This window comes from Stegostoma tigrinum, chromosome 29, assembly GCF_030684315.1.
Source record: "Stegostoma tigrinum isolate sSteTig4 chromosome 29, sSteTig4.hap1, whole genome shotgun sequence".
Classification (NCBI taxonomy): Eukaryota; Metazoa; Chordata; class Chondrichthyes; order Orectolobiformes; family Stegostomatidae; genus Stegostoma; species Stegostoma tigrinum.
Window position 1 is genome coordinate 16,683,574 of NC_081382.1, and position 18,803 is coordinate 16,702,376.

Here is an 18,803-nt window from a genome sequence, read left to right on the forward strand (position 1 = left end):
TGTGGGTAGCTACCATGAAGAGCAAGGTCCAGCACCCTCAGGGCTTGTGGAGAGGCAAACACATCTGAGCTCCATCACTCCACTCACTGATTCACAGGGCTGAAGGCATGGTGACAGGGGTATGGGAATTGGGCATTCACACCAGGTACATTTCCTCATAAGAAGAAAGGGCAATGCCAATAACTAGCACCTTAGGGGACACCAGACCAAACCTCATGGCTAAGTATGCTGTCTCAGTATAGCCGCAGATCTAAGGAGTACAATTATACATAGTGGAAGGGAGAGAAGGAAGACAGAGGGCAAACTGGTGCCATGATTGATTATGGCTTCTCAAAGATTTTGAAACTTTTATGCTTTAACTGTCATCTGGTAATTAGTTTCTCTGTGAACAGCTGAATGGCATTGTCACAGAAGGCAGCAGCATCTCATTGCCAAAGTTGAAGTTCCATGTATGACGGTGTGTGCTGAGAGCTTGCTGCTTCATGTAGAAGCAGAGGGGACAATGTGTATACCTGGCACTGGGTCATAGTGACACCTTTGGACCTCCTCGTGCAGTATTCCCATTGCTTTGTGGCATCTGTACACAAACACGTAGCTGTTAATGAATTGGCACTGTGATGTAAACTGATAGTGAGTGCTCCCTGGCTGGCCTGGATGCCACCTGAAAGTATCAGTGAGTTCCTAAACATCTGAATTCCTCTCCATTATCCCTTCTGACAAACCCCTGGACTTCATACAACCCCTGGTTCAGAGCCAACCCTTCGACAGGAGCCTACACGTCCCAACCTTCTCGCCTTCACCCCTCCCCATCCCCATGCTCCTGCCATACGAGGGGACCATACCAGCAATTTGCTGCTCCCTTGCACATTGAAGGCAGAGTGTTCCTGCTCATGGGCAGAATCTCTCCCTCATTACCACTTCCAATCTCTGCTCCACTGTATGCCATCTTCATTTCAATACAGTTGCCCTTCCCTTCATAACTGTAACCCTCCCTTTCCTACAATCTGCAGATCCCTCCCCTACAGAATAAGTTGCCAAGTCCCATTCCATCATCAATGACTACACTTGCTCCACATGAAATCCCTTTCCACTCAATTTCTGTGAAGGGATCCCTTTGAGTGACCTAACCAAATGGCCATGGGCTAGAAGCGCCCAGATCCCTGACTAGTGCTGTACATCTTCCTGACCACATTCACATCACACCCACAGGGTCAACCACTCTGGAGCTACATGACTGACCATAACCCACTCTTGGAACAGCAGAGGCACAGGCCTCCTTACTGAGACCATCCCAATTGTACCCCTGACCTTGACAAATCTATTGGACTGATATTGGAGGCTACCTTTGACTAGCTGTGCCAGAACATCCGAATTGATGGACTTCAGGGAGGATGACACCCCTAAGACTTTGAGATGTGATTGCTTGTTTGCAAATACAGTGCGTTTCTTGCATAAGCTGCTGATGTCGGTGTGAGATTAATGTAGCACATTGCCTTAGTGTAAGGTATACAACCCCTTGACTGACAGCTGCTGAGCAGTAAGGCAAGCTGCCCAGTTGTGTGACTAAACTAACTGGGAAAACAAGGCAAGCGGATGATGTGAGCATTCATGCAGACCCCAAGTGAGCGATGACTCAGTGAGTAGCTCTGCAATGCAGCTTGTCCAGTACTTCAGGTTGGTCCCTATGCACACAACATCTCCTTGCTGCAGTCTTTCACTGCCTGTTGCTGGTGGGCACTGCAATGCATGTATGTTCTCCCAGAGTGCACCACCAGTGTGCCATGATAGTCATGAGAAGCTGGAAGGCTCAGGATGCCAGTGCGAGTGGGAAAGTGATGTGTGCAGCTAGTAGAGATAATGGGAACTGCAGGTGCTGGAGAATCCAAGATAACAAAGTGTGAAGCTGGATGAACACAGCATGCCAGCAGCATCTTCAATCTGACATTTCCAGCTTCGACCCTTCATCATCTGATGAAGGATCTAGGCCCAAAACGTCAACTTTTGTGTTCCTAAGATGCTGCTTGGCCTGCTGTGTTCATCCAGCTTCACACTTTGTTATCTGTGCAGCTAGTACCCAGGAATCATGCCCTGGGCTGCAATGTGGTCATGTGCTACAGTGGAATCAATTAGGAATGAATGATGAGCTGAATTTGCCAGGTTCTCTCTCTGGTTTACACATCGAGCTTTCAAGACCTGCAGCTTGTATGATGTGTTTGGGAAGATGGTAATCTGAGGTAAGTTGGCCCATCAACAAAGTTTTTAACAAGCAATAATTCCCTTTCTTTGGCAAGCTCCCAGTCTCACTCATGAAAAGCATTAAAGATGGCAGGAGTTGCTTTTAACTTCAAGATGGGCTTTTGCAGACTTATCATCTGTTTTTGCCACAAATCTCACCATACCCTGACTGTTTAGATCCATAGAAGATTCCTCCCTTTATTCCAGCCAATAGAGGGCCTTACAAAGATGGGAGCCAGTTCATCCCTCCTCATCTAGTTGTAACAAGAATAAAGGGTTAATTTTTGACCACATGGATAGAAAGTCATGATGGCAGACTCCAGAGAAGTGACAAAAGTTAGACCTCGTGATTAACTTAGTGAGCACAATGTAACTACAAAAATAATTTGAGAAGTCTTCAGACTCTAACCATATCTCTGTTGTGCAACTTAAACTTCCTCTAACATACCACCTGACAACAACAGATGGTGACACCACTGAAGAGACCTAGCAGTGAGACAGCGCTGCAGGGAGCAACTTGAAAAACCTTCAGCAGCGATTGAAAACTCTAGGGCAATCCTGGGAATCAACTGGTGGAGAGAGAAAAGCACAAAATCCAGCAACGGGTAAACAAGCAGTATGGAAAGAAAATCTCTGACCACGGTGAAAAATAAATTCAACCTTGCTGCTTCAGAAACATTCAAACACATGGTGTGCTCATGACGGAACGGAAAATGGCAAAATTGGTGTGAAAATATTTTATCTGCTACCCAAATGCTTCGGCTTTGGCAGTGAAAGCCAACAAAAATCATTTCAGTCCCTTGTTATACGCAATAGGCAGCACCTCATATGTATGGAGGGATTGTCTTATGAGTAAAGGCTAAACAGGTTGCGACTCTACTCACTAGAGTTTAGAAGAGTGAGGCATGATCTCTTTGAAACAGGTAGGATTCTTAAGAGGCTTTATAGGGTAAATGCTGATGGGATGTTTTCTCTCATGGGAGAATCTAGGACTAAAGGCATAATCTCAGAATAAAAGATTTAAGGTTGAGGTGAGGAGGAATGATGTGGGGCAAGAATCTTTGGAACTCCTTGCCACAGAGAGCTGTAGGGGAGCAGAATCCTTATGTATATTTAAGGCTAAGATAGATACATTCTTCATCAGTGAGGATCAAGGGTTACAGGGAAAGGCAGAAAGGTAGACATAAGGAGTGTCAGATCAGCTATGATCCTATTGAATGGGTGAGAAGGCACATGGGGTCAAATGGCCTACTCCTGTTCCTATTTCTTGCGGATAAGAAATTAAATCAAAAAACATTTCCACTCTTAGGGAGGAGAAGGAACACAGGAGGTCAATGAGAGGAGGAAATGATGACTCTTAGAGTACATTGAAAAGTCTTCCATCTCTAGCCACATCTTTTTCGTAGCATAGTGCATCTGAACACCTTTCAGGTGTCACATTACCACAACTGTTCAGATGGGACAATAGTGCTCAAGCCTAAATTAAAACATAGTGTTTTGGCAGGATTCGATTCTCATGAATTCATGAAATGCCAGCCTCACCTTCTGCCAAACCAGCAACATAAATAGCCAAAAACCAGCAAGAAATGGAACCATTCCTTATAAACTGCTCACGCACTTCATTCCCATTAAACAGAGACAGTTAAACGTACTCCATAATTCCAACAAGGGATATAAAACTAAACTTTGATGAGTAGCTGAAGATAAAAGATGATGAAAAAGACGATGAAAATGTATGAAAGAATGACCGTAAAGCATTTTACAGAAGCAACAACAAAAATGAAAGGACACAGAAAACTTTATCCAAAAATAAGAGGGAAAAGTGACGCACTAGGACTGGAGTGAGCTCAAAACAAGATCCAGTCAGAGCTGATTTTCTTTTTAAAAGTCATGCAACAGCTATAATAGACCTCAATTAACAAAATAAGTTAAACATGGAAATAAGGAGCCAGAGCTCTGAATTATTTGATTTAAGGCTTGTGGGCTGAACAAAAAGATTCAAGATTTCAAATTCTTTTAACCTCCAAAACATAATTAATTTCAATCCTCGAGGGATCCCTTTCCAGTAAAGCGATAAATTCCATGTCGCACTACTCTAAGTTCTATATGTTTCTTCCATTAAGCCTTCATAACAAAGGTGCAAATTCAATCTGCTCATCCGTGGGCCTCCTGCAATCGGGCTGATTTGTGAAATTGTGCCTCTGTGTTTAGGTTGAATTAACAATAGCTTCTGGAAAAGCAGCTGGGCTGGGATTTTTTCATTGTAGAAGCTTTCTCAGCGTGAGAATTTTCCTGCTGCTGCTATCAAGGAGAAAGTGAAAACATGGCAGTGACGGAAAAGAACTAAAATTGTACTAAGTAATAAAACCATGAGAGTGTAATGGAAAGGACGGATATCGATGCAAGTACAATTTACAAGTCTGAAATTCTTCATTGAAAGTTAACTTGGATGACTTGCAATAATGCACAAAACCCCTTCTCCAGTATTGAGAGGAATGATCATAGCAGAATCATAGCAGAAAGAAGGTTACCGGTAGGTATATCTTATTATTCTCTGCTAATTGAAAATGTGTGACTGTTGATAAATTTTACTTTGGTAATCTACCACAAATCTTCTAGAATAATAAAGCTCTGGTGTAAACTGTGCATTACTTCATTAGATTATAAATTTTCAGATAATGTATTGGTGGTGGGGAATGAACCAAGCATCCAATAGTGGGAATAATTTGGGGAGGAATCCAGTTTCATTCTGATAAGTCAAAGATGAGTAAGTCTGCATGAGTAAATCTGCCAGGCACCTAAGGTAGCAAAATATGTGGAATTATATCTGAGAAAGATAATGATATAATGATCCACAACTCCATTTTCTTGCCTTTTCCCCATAATCCTTGATTCTTTTACTGATTAAAATTTATATCTGTCAATCTGAGTTTTGAAAATATTTAATGGTCTAGCTTCAACAGCCCTCTGTACTAAAGAATTTTACAGATTCACAACCATCTGAGAGAAAAAATTCCTCTGCAAATCTGTCTTAAAGTTGTGACACTTTATTCTGAGATGAAGAGATAGTGTCTGTGGCCGTCGACCCTCCCACAAGGGGAAACAACTTTTCTACATCTATCTTGTGAATTCCCCTAAGAATCTTGCATGTTTGAATAAAATTCTTCATTCTTCTATTTTCCAAGGATTGCAAGCCCAATCTACTCAATATTTTCTCTTAAGAAAGCCTCCTATATCTGGTATAAGCTTAATGAATTTTCTCTGGGCTTCGTCAAATACCAGAATATCTTTGTTTAGATAAGGTGTCCGAACTATTCATGGTATTCCAGTTGTGTTCTCATTCATACATTGTATAGTTTTATCAAAATCTCCCTACTTTATGCCCCATTCCTTTTGAAATAAGACCCAACATTCTATACACATTCCCTATTACCCACAGAACCTGGATGCTAACTGTTTGTGATTCATGGACAAGGACTCTCATACTCCTGTCACACGCAGCTTTCTACAGTCTTTCTCCATTTAAGTAATATTCAGCTCCTCAATTCTGCCTGCCAAAGTGCATAATCTCACACTTCCCCCATTATACTCAATCTGGCAATTCATGTCCTTTCACTTAACTTGTCCATATCCCTCTGCAGACTCTTTGTGTATTCTTTATCACTTCTCTTGCACTTATTTTTGTCATCCACAACCTTAGCTATAGTACATTCATATTCCATTTCCAAGTCATGGCTATATATCATAAATAATTGTGGCCCCAGCAACAATTCCAATGGCCTGATACTAGTCATTGGTTGCATTCCTGAAAATGACCCCCTTTATCCTAACTCTCAATTTTTAACTAGTTAATCAATCCGCTATTCATGCTAATATGCCCTATTCAGCATTATGGGCTCTTGTTTTATTAAATAGTAACTTATCAAATGCTTTCTGAAAATCCATTCATGTTACATCCATTGATTCCCCATTATCTATCCTGTTTGCTACTTCAAAGAATTCTCATAAATTCCTGTGGCATGATTTCCCCTTCATATTTTTTCAGCTTGATCATATGCATTTCTAAACGCTCTACTGCTGCATCCCTTTAAAATAAACTGCAACACTTTCACAATGACAGATAATACTATACGATACCTTTGGTAGAAAGAACCAGGAAAAGCAATATAAGCTAAAAGATAAATCCCAAAATGGGATTCAAGAACACTGAGACCTCGGGTTATATCTGCATGAATCATTCAAAGTGGCAGGAAAGATTGAGAAAGTGGTTCAAAATGTTATGGGATCCTGGACTTCATAAATAGATGCCTGTAGGCCAAAGCAAGAAAGTTATATTGTATCATTACTAAACATTGGTCTGGCCTCAACTGACATATTATGGGTGCCGCATTTCAGGAAGAACATGAAGGCTTTATAGAAGATAAGTACAAGACTTATGAGATTTGTTCCAGAGAGTCAGGTGTCATCTACATGAATATATTGGAAAAAAAAAGAATAGTTCTCCTTCGAGAGGGAAATTTTGAGAGTGAATTTATGAAAATCATTCAAAATCATGAAGGGCAAGATTATTTAAAGATAAATTATTTCCATTGGCAAAACCTTTGAGAACTAGAGGATGCTGATTTACAAAGAAAGAATCAAATATGACAGGAGGAAAATCGTTACACGGCAGGTATGACAATCTAGGGTAAACCAGCCGAAACTGTGATGGAGACCGATTCAACATCACTTTCAAAAGGCAGTTGGATAGGCTCCTGAAGTGGAACAATTTCCAGATCTATAGAGAAGGAATCGAGTGTGGAACTAGTTAAATTGCTCTAGCAAAAAAACTGCTGTACTGTGGACATCCTTATGATTGTTCAAAAGAATTTACTTAGTTGTAAAGTAATTTAGGTCATTCAGGTTAATGAAAGGTGGTTCCTCAATTCTATTCTATTGAACATCTCTATTGTCACCCATGTGCCTGTCAATACTCAATTGTTCAGAGTGACATACCAAAGGTGACCATCTGACGAGCATTTGGAGTCCTACTCTTTGTGGAACTGTACGCCAATAATGAGTCATTACCTGAAAGAAGAGAGGAGAAAAACGAGGAAAGGTGAAATTGAAGCATCAAAGGGTCTGTTTCTTATTGTTGAATGCCTTAGAATGTATTTTGATGCCTTGAGCTTTTCTTGGCTTCAGTGCACAAGCAACTTTAGATGGTAGATTTATTATTTTACAGCCATCTGTTTTAAATAGTTGCATTATGTCTTCTGTCATCTGGTTCAACCTTAAATGCCTGTTCCTTACTATAAAAAATCATAAAAATTTACAAGAAATGCCTGGGAAAAATTATGAAGCTGGAATTCTGCTTATGGTGATGCCCAATGCAAACACACAGCAATAATAAGCATAGGTGCATCATTGTCTGCATCTTTATTTCTGTCGCAATTATGATAGAATGAAGTCATAGGCCTATGACATGATTACTATATAGTTCAAAAATAGAGAAGACTTTCTGTATTCTGCAAGCCATATTTTGAACTCTTCACCCAGACCAATCTGTCTGTTTTCTGAATACAAATTTAAGCAATTTGTGCCATTCAAACAGCTCAAGTGGCGGTCATAAATCAATCACTTTACTGAGAGAAGTGGATTAACATTTTTTTTCATTTTTTATTTGTTGCCTGCAATATTTGTACCTTCATGTCTCAGTGCTACAATCTGCGGCAACTTCATTAATTAGTCATATTACATAACGAAATGGCTCCCTACATGTTGCAGTACACCACCTTCGACATAATGGGCTGCAGTTTGCACGTGGATAGCTCTGAGTTGTTGTCAGGTGATAAAATCTGCTACACTATAAAAGAGCATTCAACCCAAATGGTCTTTTTGTGGTGCCTATGCTTTATCTGAGCCCTTTCACAACTCTCGTCCTCTCAATGGCTATGCTGATAAGCTTATTCTTTCTCTTTCCTGTGCATGTCTAGAACATAAGGACCCAAGAAAACGAAGCAGCAGACCAAGTTGCTCGTGCAGACTGCTCCATTCACTCTGATTGTGGCTAATCTTCAGCTTCAAATTCACTTTACCTTCTGCTCTTCATATCCCTTGATTTCATGGGAGACCAGAAAATCAGTCTGTCACAGCCTTAGATGTACTCAACAATGAATCATCCACAATCCTGTGGAGTTGAGAATTCCATTGATTTACTGTCTTTTGAGTGAAGTAATTTTTCCTGTCCACTGTCTGAGATGAGCATCCCCTAATCCTGAAACTAGGCCCGAAACATCAGCTTTTGTGCTCCTGAAATGTTGCTTGGCCTGCTGTGTTCATCCAGCTTCACACTTTGTTATCCTGAAACTGTGTCACCCTGGTTTAGATTCATTGACCATCGAAAGCAGTCTTTCAGCTTCTGCCGTAATGAGACTTTTTAGAACCTTGCATCTCTTCTAAGTGACAGAGTATACAAGCACAGTTTACCCTTTGCCAGGGGCCAATTTAGAGAACCTTCTCTATTCCACCTACCAAGCAAGAATAGCCTTTCATAAATGTTTCAGTGAAAACTGCGCACTGCTCCAATATGGTCTTATCAAAACTCTCTCTGAAGAAGGGTCCAGGCCCAAAATGTCGACCTTCCTGCTCCTCTGATGCTGCTTGGCCTGCTGTGTTCATCCATCTCTACACCTTGTTATCTCTGAATAACTTCACACTTCCTTACATTATGTTCCGTCTATTATTTGTTGTTCACTCTCTCAAACTGCATGTATCTATTTGTGGCCTCTCTGTGTGCTCTTCACTGCTTACATTTCCATCTAGCTTTGTATCATCAGCAAACAGATATCTTCCTCATTTACATTTCAAGTACTTAAAATAAGTCATACCATGTTAGTTCCTTGCCTGTGTTTGAACTGATGGTAGGACACCTTAGGGATCTAAGTTAAATGTTGTGGTTTCCCAGGGACCCCATTGAACAGCTCTTGTACATCATTTCTACTGGTACAGGTTGACAGTAATGACGTTCTCAGGTTTTTGAATTTCAAGTGTGAACAACTGAGACCGTGGCACTAATCCCTGCAGTACTCTACTAATCATTGTCTGCCAATCTGAAAATGCCCAATGTATGCCCACTGTTTTCTTGAAGGTTGAGAGGTGACTTAATTGAAACATATAAAATAATCAGAAGGTTAGATAGGGAGGATAGGGAGAGCCTTTTTCCTAGGATGGTGACGGCGAGCATGAGGGGGCATAGCTTTAAATTGAGGGGTGAAAGATATAGGACAGATGTCAGAGGTGGTTTCTTTACTCAGAGTAGTAAGGGAATGGAACGCTTTGCCTGCAATGGTAGTAGATTCACCAACTTTAGGTACATTTAAGTCGCCATTGGATAAGCATTTGGATGTACATGGAATAGTGTAGGTTAGATGGGCTTGAGATCAGTATGACAGGTCGCACAACATTGAGGGCCGAAGGGCCTGTACTGTGCTGTAATGTTCTATGTTCTATGATCTATTGACCAAACCACTATCCCTGCTAATATATTACCTCAACTCACAAGCCCATATCTTGCTTATTAGCCTTTTGTATGATGCCTCATTGAATGCCTTTTGAAAATCTTGGTAAACAACATCAATTGGTTCCCCTTTATCTACACAGCAAGTGACATTTTCAAAGAACTCTAACAAATTTGTCAAACTGCATAATTTGGTATATATTTTTTCCCAATCATCCTATGCTTTCTTAGTGCCTTGTTAAGACTTCCTTGATTGCAACATTTTCCCAATGATATGGTGAACCTTGCTGGTCCTTATATATGTGGCCTAACCTTTCTGCAAATAGTATCATAACTGCAAGATGTACATATACTCATCAATTGACACATTATTTGCAACATTCACACCCCGCCCTTGCTGCTACCCTCCCATCCCCTCAGCTGGATGACCTCAGATCAGCATTGATCCTAGGTCATCCAGACTGCTGTTCAGGATCAGCCAATGACTGGCTGACAGCTCTTGCTGAGTGTGAATTTCTGCTCCCAGGGTCTTAATCCTATGGAAGGCCCATTGGTGCTTTCTCAACTGACTGGCTGGTACAGAAGACGGGTAAGAGGTGTCCCAAGAGTAAACAATGTGCTTTTCTCTCTGGCTCCCAGCAAGTTTCCAAAGCCCTCAACTCTATAAAATTCCTACCAAGGCCCAAAATTTCTCTGTTTGGATTGGTGACTTTTTTTTGTCTGATTCCATGCCTGGAATATTTTACAAGATAAAAAGATAGTGTACACAAATGCCAATTATTGCTTTCATTAAATTATTTATAATTTAGTTAATCTATTTTTAAAGAATCCTTAGATGTCAATGTTATGATTGTCATTTGCAATGGATTAACATATATCCATGTGAATATTTTATATGCACAGGCACAATTAAAATGCCAGAGAATGTGGAAAATAATGATGTTTGCATTGATTTAATGGTCAGCTACTGTGAAATGTCTGAAGGCTCTTCGAAGATTGATTCACTTTTGAAGTGCTGTATTTCTTGTTTATGTCAGTAAATGTTACAGCCATTCTGAGCCAGCAAATTTTCATCAACTGCATGGGATCAATGTCCTTTCAGTCTGTGCTTTGCTGACTTTGGCCATGAAAAGCATGTGGGCGCACAATACTGAGAAAATTCTGCTCTTTGGATTGTGTCGTCAGATCTTTCATACTTATCAAGGAAGATGAGCGAAACCTTGCTTTCATGTCTCACAAGAAGGCCAAGGACGCTGCTGATGTGTTTGAATGAAATGCTTGAGAATGGAATTGACAGCTGTGACCACACACAACTTTCTGACCCAAGTGAACTTGATGAGTTTATTCATGTGATTGTTCAACAGGCTTCATGGGATCATTTAATGCCTGTAGTGCAGAAAGAGGCCCATCAAGTCTGCAACGACCCTCCAAAGGGTATCCCATCCAGACCCACCCCATCCCCATAAAACCACATTTCCCATGGCTAATCCATCTAACCTGCAAATCCCTGGACTCTGTGGGGCACTTAAGCATGGCCAAGCCACCTAACTGCACATCTTTAGACTGTGGGAGGAAATCCAACACGGGAAGACATGCAAACTCAATACAGATAGCTGTCCAAGGTTGGAATTGAATTCAGATCCCTGGTACTGACAGGCAACAGTTCTCACCACTCTGCCACCCTAAATCCTATGTCTAGGTCTATTTTGCCCCCTTTGTTTGTACCACACTTGCTACAGTTGGATTGTGGAAGGAATCTGGAACACCCAGCACAGGTGCATACAGACAATGGGAGAATGTGCAAACTTCAAACAGACAGTCACCCAAAATAACAAGGTGTAGAGCTGGAAGAACACAGCAAGCTGGCTCTGTACCTTGTTATCTCAAATTCTCCAGCATCTGCAGTTCCTATTATATCTGAGACAGTCACCTAAGGCTGGTATTGAAACAGGGTCCCTAGTGATATGAACCACTGAGCTACCATACCACACAACTTAAAGTTGGTTGTAATAAGGAGAGAGGACAGAAAGGAGCTGGCCATTAGCTCCCAAGAGTTGGGAATGTGGCCAACCTGGGAAACAAAAATAAAGGTAGAATGGAAATGTTGAGAAAGAGCAAAATCAGTTGTTATGGTGATAATTTGTTTCAGAGAGCCATGAGACATACAAATTGTCAAAAATACCAAAAAAGAAGTTGGAAGAGATACTAAAGCTAACATAGGAAAATAACTTAAAAGAGGAAGAAGAAAAAGCATCTAGAAACATGAACTGACGAACTTATTTAGCACTGGCATGATCAAAAGCACAAGGCATAAACATTGATTTTAACCACAATATGTCAAATACAAATATATAAAACAATACAGGCAGTTTCAAATAAACATAGTTACTGCATTTTGTTTGTAAAGTGTTTAATTCTGTGGTCTAGAAGCTGTTTTTGCGATGCCTGATCTGCTCTTTCACTGGGAAGCTCACAAACATCGCATCGATCAGAATGCAAAATTTATGAAGTATATTTTGCAAAACTGTCATGTTGTCACGTCATAGGTGTCTTCAGCATTACCCATTTTTAATGTCACTTTTTTTTTACTCGCCCCGAATTTGTATCTAGCTTGGCCATCTGTTGTCTGTGTTTGAAACCTGTGACTTGTTTCGTTTATAATGTTCTGGTCTGCTTTCATCACTGTATTTCAACTACTGACTACAGATCTTCTGCAGAAGATTTAAAAACATAGGTGTCTTACTGACAGCCAGCACTGTAAATAACCGGAAAAACAATGAAGTCTCAACATTGAAGTGGGTTCTGAAAATATTAGCTTTACCAATTAGAATGGCCTCTAGCAGTGTCTAAATGCATCAGTGAAAGACAGATTCACTGAAGAAAGTTACTTTGGCAGGAAATTTCCAGATCAACTCGAAGAAAATTGAAAGAAAGGAATGGCCACAAGACATGAATGTAGCTTCCAGCAATTCTGAGAATGTACCTCAAAGCCTGGAGTGGAAAAGTTACTGACAGCTGCAAGATTCAAGTCAATTTCAGTATCACATCATCTGGAATGTCTTCAAAGGTCATAATTTCCTATTCCATTATATTAACGACCTAGGGTATATTGGCAAAGCTGGAAAAGCTATTTTTAAGAAAACAAAACATTACTACGGAATCCCAAATGTGACGATTTGGCTCAACAAATCTCAATTATAGCGAGTTTTGAGAAGATTTGTAGCTCAGGTTGAGTTTCTGGATGTGAGTTTGCTCGCTGAGCTGGAAGGTTCGTTTTTAGACATTTCGTCACCATTCTAGGTAACATCATCAGTGAGCCCCCGATGAAGCGCTGGTGTTATGTCCCGCTTTCTATTTATCTGTTTAGGTTTCCTTGGCTTGGTGATGTCATTTGCTGTTCTTTTTCTCAGGGGATGGTAGATTGGCTCCAAATCAATGTGTTTGTTGATGGAGTTCCGGTTGGAATGCCATGCTTCTAGGAATTCTCGTGCGTGTCTCTGTTTGGCTTGTTCTAGGATGGATGTGTTGTCCCAATCAAAGTGGTGTCCTTCCTCATCTGTATGTAAGGATACAAGTGATAGTGGGTCATGTCGTTTTGTGGCTAGTTGATGTTCATGTATCCTGGTGGCTAGCTTTCTGCCTGTTTGTCCAATGTAGTGTTTGTCACAGTTCTTGCAAGGTATTTTGTAGATGATGTTTGTTTAGCTTGTTGTCTGTATAGGGTCTTTTAAGTTCATTAGCTGCTGTTTTAGTGTGTTGGTGGGTTGTGGGCTTCCCTGATGCCAAGAGGTCCGAATAGCCTGGCAGTCATTTTGGAAATGTCTTTGATGTAGGGGAGAGTGGTTATGGTTTCTGAGCCCATTTTGTCTGTTTGTTTGGGTTTGTTGCTGAGAAATTGGCAGACTGTGTTCATTGGGTACCGGTTCTTTTTGAATACGCTGTATAGGTGATTTTCTTCTGCTCTTCATAGTTCCTCTGTGCTGCAGTGTGTGGTGGCTCGTTGGAATAATGTTCTAATGCTGCTTCGTTTGTGGGTGTTGGGATGGTTGCTCCTGTAGTTCAATTTTGGTCCATTGGACACTACATTGGACAAACAGAAAGCTAGCCACCAGGATACATGAACATCAACTAGCCACAAAATGACATGACCCACTATCACTAGTATCCTTACATACAGATGAGGAAGAACACCACTTTGATTGGGACAACACATCCATCCTAGGACAAGCCAAACAGAGACACGCACGAGAATTCCTAGAAGCATGGCATTCCAACCGGAACTCCATCAACAAACACATTGATTTGGAGCCCATCTACCATCCTCTGAGAAAAAGAACAGAAAATGACATCACCAACCCAAGGAAACCTAACCAGATAAATATAAAGCGGGACATAACACCAGCGCTTCATCGGGGGCTCAGATGATGTTACCTAGAATGGCGACGAAACGTCTGAAAACGAACCTTCCAGCTCAGCGAGCAAACTCACATCCAGAATCTCAATAATAAATATTGTTGATTCAGTGTTGACAATGCTTGGATGTTAGCAAGTTGAAGAATGGTATGGGAAAACAGATCTTGAAGGCTGTTTAAAGATAATCTGCTGCAATACATATGAAAGAGAACAGATCAGGGATATTCACAAATGAGAAAGGAGAGTCTTAATTCCAAAGTTGAAACATTGTAATGTAAAGGACATGAATATAGTTAAGCATATTTAGTAATTTTGGTTAACTGTTGAATAAAGTACAAAGCATCGTATTTAAACATGCATTGACAACCTTTTCATGTTTTACTTCCGATTATAATTTTAGCGTGTGTTTTAAGGTTTCCACCAATAAAAAAACTTTTCCTTTTGACTTTCTGATTTTTAACTGAGATAATCTAAACATTGTATAGCATAACTTTGCTGAAAATAAGTCACAACAGGTGACAGGAGTGACATTTAGGATCTTCTCCGGTTTTTGAAAGTGTTGATATTGTGGTGGGAATAACATGATGTGAATAAGCTGGCTGCATAACTTAGATATGTTTCCCTACATTGCGGCAGTGACTATATTTCAAAACTTATGTTACAGGCTGAAAAATGTTGTCAGATGCCATGTGATCATGAAAGGTGTTATATAAATGCAAGTCTTTACTTATAAGATTAAGCTGTAGTATGAATCATTTCATATTACTCCAATTTATCACTGTACAAATATCAGTTTGGCTCCAAGTATTTGTAAGCAATTCTGGTATCTTTTAGAATGTCATAACCTTGCCATTGCTGCCAAACCATAGTGATACTGTTGGCTCTCAGGGTTTGAGAGAAGATTTGTTGTTCGGATGCTGGTTGTAGATGTTGGTGTGTTCGCCGAGCTGGGAGGTTTGATAGCAGATGTTTCATTCCCTTATTGGTTGACATCCTCAGTGATGTGGAGCCTCCTGTGAAACGCTGTTGTCTTTTGCCGGTTCGAATTTATATGGTCTGGTTTTTGCATTGTATTGGTTGGTATATCGGGTTTACTCATTATGTTTGCTGATGGAATCTGTGGATGAAGATCAAGCCTCCACAAATTCCCTGGCTCTCCTCCATTTGGTTTGTCCAATGATAGTAGTGTTGTCCCAGTCGAAAGTGTGATTTTTCTTGTCTGTGTGTATTGGAACCAAAGGCATCTGGTCGCATTGTTTAGTTGCTAGCTGGTGTTCCTGGATGCGGGCTGCTAGTTATCTGGGTTAGCAGGAACTGCAGATGCTAGAGAATCTGAGATAACAAGGTGTAGAGCTAAATGAACACAGAAGGCCAAGCAGCATGATAGGAGCAGGAAAGCTGACGTTTCGGGCCTGGACCCTTCTTCAGAAAGAAGGGTCTAGGCCCGAAACATCAGCTTTCCCGCTCCTATCATGCTGCTTGGCCTTCTGTGTTCATCTAACTCTACACCTTGTTATCTCTGCTAGTTACCTTCCTGTTTGTCCCACATAGTATTTTGTGCAGTTCCTGTATGATATCTTGTAAACTACATTCGTCCTGTCCGTGGTATCCACTGGGTCTTTAAACCTGATCAATTGCTGTCTTAGTAATCTGCCTGTCAGTTCTGAGGTTTTTTTTAAGTATGGGATGGTGGTTATTGTTTTGGGTTTTGGTGTGTCCTGGTTGTGTTGCCTGTTGGTTAGGTATCTGTAGATAAAGCTGCGGGGGTACCCATTCCTGTTAAAGACCTTGTAGCGGTGCTCTTCTTCTTGCTTTTGCAGATCGGGTATGCTGCAGTGAGTGATGGCCACTACAGGTATATTTCACTAAGTATAAATCATGATCATTGTGTAACTGCTGGAGGTGGTCTCAAAAGATTTACATTTAATGCATTCTGTACAGTACCAAGCAACATTACCATGTTTACCACTAAACTGTGCAAAATGGCTTCACTTCGGCACAAAATCAAACATTGCAAACTGAACATAGAACTTACTGCCAAGAAACCAGTCCACCTCGAGGATAACATGCCACAAAATCCCTCCTCACAGTCTCTTAACCTCACTTCATCTGAGCACCATATCTTTCAATTCTCTCCCTTTCAGTACTTATTTATCTAGGGACCCCTTGAACGCATCCATATTATTCAAGCAAAACATGTAATGGTGACTTCTTCATTCTCTCAAAGTAAAACTTCTCCTGAATTCCTCATTGGATTTGTTCGGGACTGTGCTACATTGTATTGTGCCTTTAAGATTAATTTTTCCTTGTATGAAACCTGTTCTGAGGTATGTTTCTGACAGTTGAAGCCTACATTAAATTATTGTTTCCATTTTTAATTATTAATTGAGCTAGCCATATTTAAAACATTCATGAATGTGATAATAGTTAGAGGGTCAGTGAAATCGCAATCAATTTAGATATCGTCCATGTTTATTTGTTTCAATACTGCTGTATATTATGCTTGGCTTCCTCACTGTAAATGATTGTCCTTGCTGAGAGGCATGTACCAAGGCAGTTGGCTGTACATTTTCATCCTAGTGGATAATTGAACTCTTGCAGATCTCAGATGGCTGGCTGCACAGAACACTGTTTTCTGGCATAGGTTAAAGCTTGAAATGATTTACTGTTGTCTTTGCCATGATCACAAAATGGAGGGAGGATTTTTGCTTTCCCCAGGCAACAGGATCAGCAAATAGGGAGTTGCACTCTTCCAGACAAGTGTGGGAGGCAAGCTTTCCGTCAATGTCAGGAAGTCAAATGAAGTAACCATCATGCCAATTGGTGGGCACTTTCAGTGGGCTGTGGGATATTTTTCAGCTGGTGCCCATTGTGTTGGCAGCTTCTTAACCCACAGTTGGCAAGAGTAAAGCTGGGGGTCAAGTGAAATTAAACTGCGATGCAGCTGTTGCAGCATTCAATTGTTCTGGGTTTGTTTAAACGTGTCTGTTTTTCGACCAATGCTCCGTGTGCTTGATCAGCTGAGCCAGGATGTGGACTCAGGGAAAAGGAGACAAGCTGAAGGAAGAAATAGAGTCTAGAGCTGACGCATTGAAGAGTCATTTTAAGGAGCAGTGAGAAAAACCGTACACATAAAATGTAGTTTCAGCTCTGTGTTGCTCTGAGATATGCAGTGTATAAAACAGAGGTCACTTTAAATGGAAAAGCTTGCAGTTATCAGGGTATCTGCAGGCAAATGTCTGCACGAGTTTGCCAATATATCCATTATGTAGTATTGGGTGTGAAGAATTGGTTTCTGGCCCTTTCAGAAGCTTGGCACTCCCATTAATGTTGCACTCCCCTTCCCCAGCAGGCAAATTTGGATGCCTTGACAGATATACCCAGGTCCTTAGGGTACGCATTGTACAGTAATTGGCCAGTGCCTGCCATGAGACTTCTAATTGATGCTTTCCAGTAAAACCAGTTCCTACATCAACAGCACTTCTAGATTTGTAACACAAAAACCATTGAGACATCAAGCTATTTAAACAAAAAGGAAAATTCAGACTAAACATCTCACTGAATCAGTTGCACAGTCATGCTCTTTCTAGAATTGGTAAAGTGATTATTGACTTGGGAGACATTTTGGATTTATTTCCATCTGTTTCTTGGTTGGGCTAATTTAGCTGGGTTTCCTCTCAATGACATAGCATGAATTAGAAAGGTCACAGCAAGATATTCCTAATGGTTTTCTGAATCCCACTGCCAGTCTGAAATTAAGCTCCAATTGTACGGAAATCAGCTAACTCCATGTGATTTCCCCAGGCCAGACACCTATTGACCCAAGACTGGGCCAGTAAATTAAAGATGGCAGACCTTCAAAGTTGGAGGGACAGTCACAGGTCTTCTAGAATGAAAGGAACAGCAACCAACAATGATGAGTGGGGAGGGAGACACAAATTCAAAAGGGAGGCACCCTTTGTCCAATACTTTTGTAAATGTAAGCAGGAAATTGAATTTTGCCAATGTGGCTTTTTGGAAACCCATCAACACGATGCAATAGGACCATTGCTACACCCAGGCAGGCAAAGCAGATCTCCAGACCAAAGCCAATGAGGTCATTTTTAATGCCCAGAAGTCTCCAATCTCAACCATGCAGAACCAGATCCCATAACTTAAAATAAGTATCTGTCATTTTCCCAATGAGTGCAGTACCTTTCACCAGGCTTATAATTAAGCACTCACCAGTCAATAAAAGTAGTGATTCTTTTCTTCATTTTTTAACAATTCATTGATGTGGGCATTGCCAGCTGGACCAGCACTTATTGCCCATCCCTAATTGCCCAGAAGGCAGTTGAGAGTCAACCACATTGCTATGGGTCTCAAGTCATATGTAGGCCAGACCAGGTAAGGATAGCAGATTCCTTCCCTGAAGGATATTAGTGAACCAGATGTTTTTTTTTCCTGACAATCAGCAATGGTTTCATAGTCATCATTACACCCTTACTTCCAGATTATTATTGACCTCAAATTCTGCCATATTCCATGGTGGGATTCAAACCCAGGTAGCCAGAACATTACCTAGGTCTCTGGATTAATAGTCTAGCGAAGATACCACTAGGCCATCACCTACCCTACATCAGCTTATTAATCTGCTTACAGACATTAGCCAAGACAT

General features: G+C 40.8%; 1 protein-coding gene and 1 long non-coding RNA gene across 5 annotated transcripts in view; one reads left to right on the plus strand and one right to left on the minus strand.

The window, feature by feature from the left end:
- LOC125465427 (uncharacterized) overlaps positions 1 to 18,803 on the minus strand; it is a 122,334-nt gene that overhangs the window by 70,630 nt on the left and 32,901 nt on the right. The window contains exon 3 of one of the 3 annotated variants that reach the window (XR_007250242.2): positions 7,231 to 7,302. The exons of the other annotated variants lie outside the window; for them this stretch is intronic. This is a non-coding gene — a long non-coding RNA (uncharacterized LOC125465427). The remainder of the gene's footprint in view (positions 1 to 7,230; positions 7,303 to 18,803) is intronic. 3 annotated transcript variants of the gene reach the window in all.
- Positions 1 to 18,803, plus strand: part of tncb (tenascin Cb) — a 315,004-nt gene that overhangs the window by 67,635 nt on the left and 228,566 nt on the right. The window lies entirely within an intron of this gene.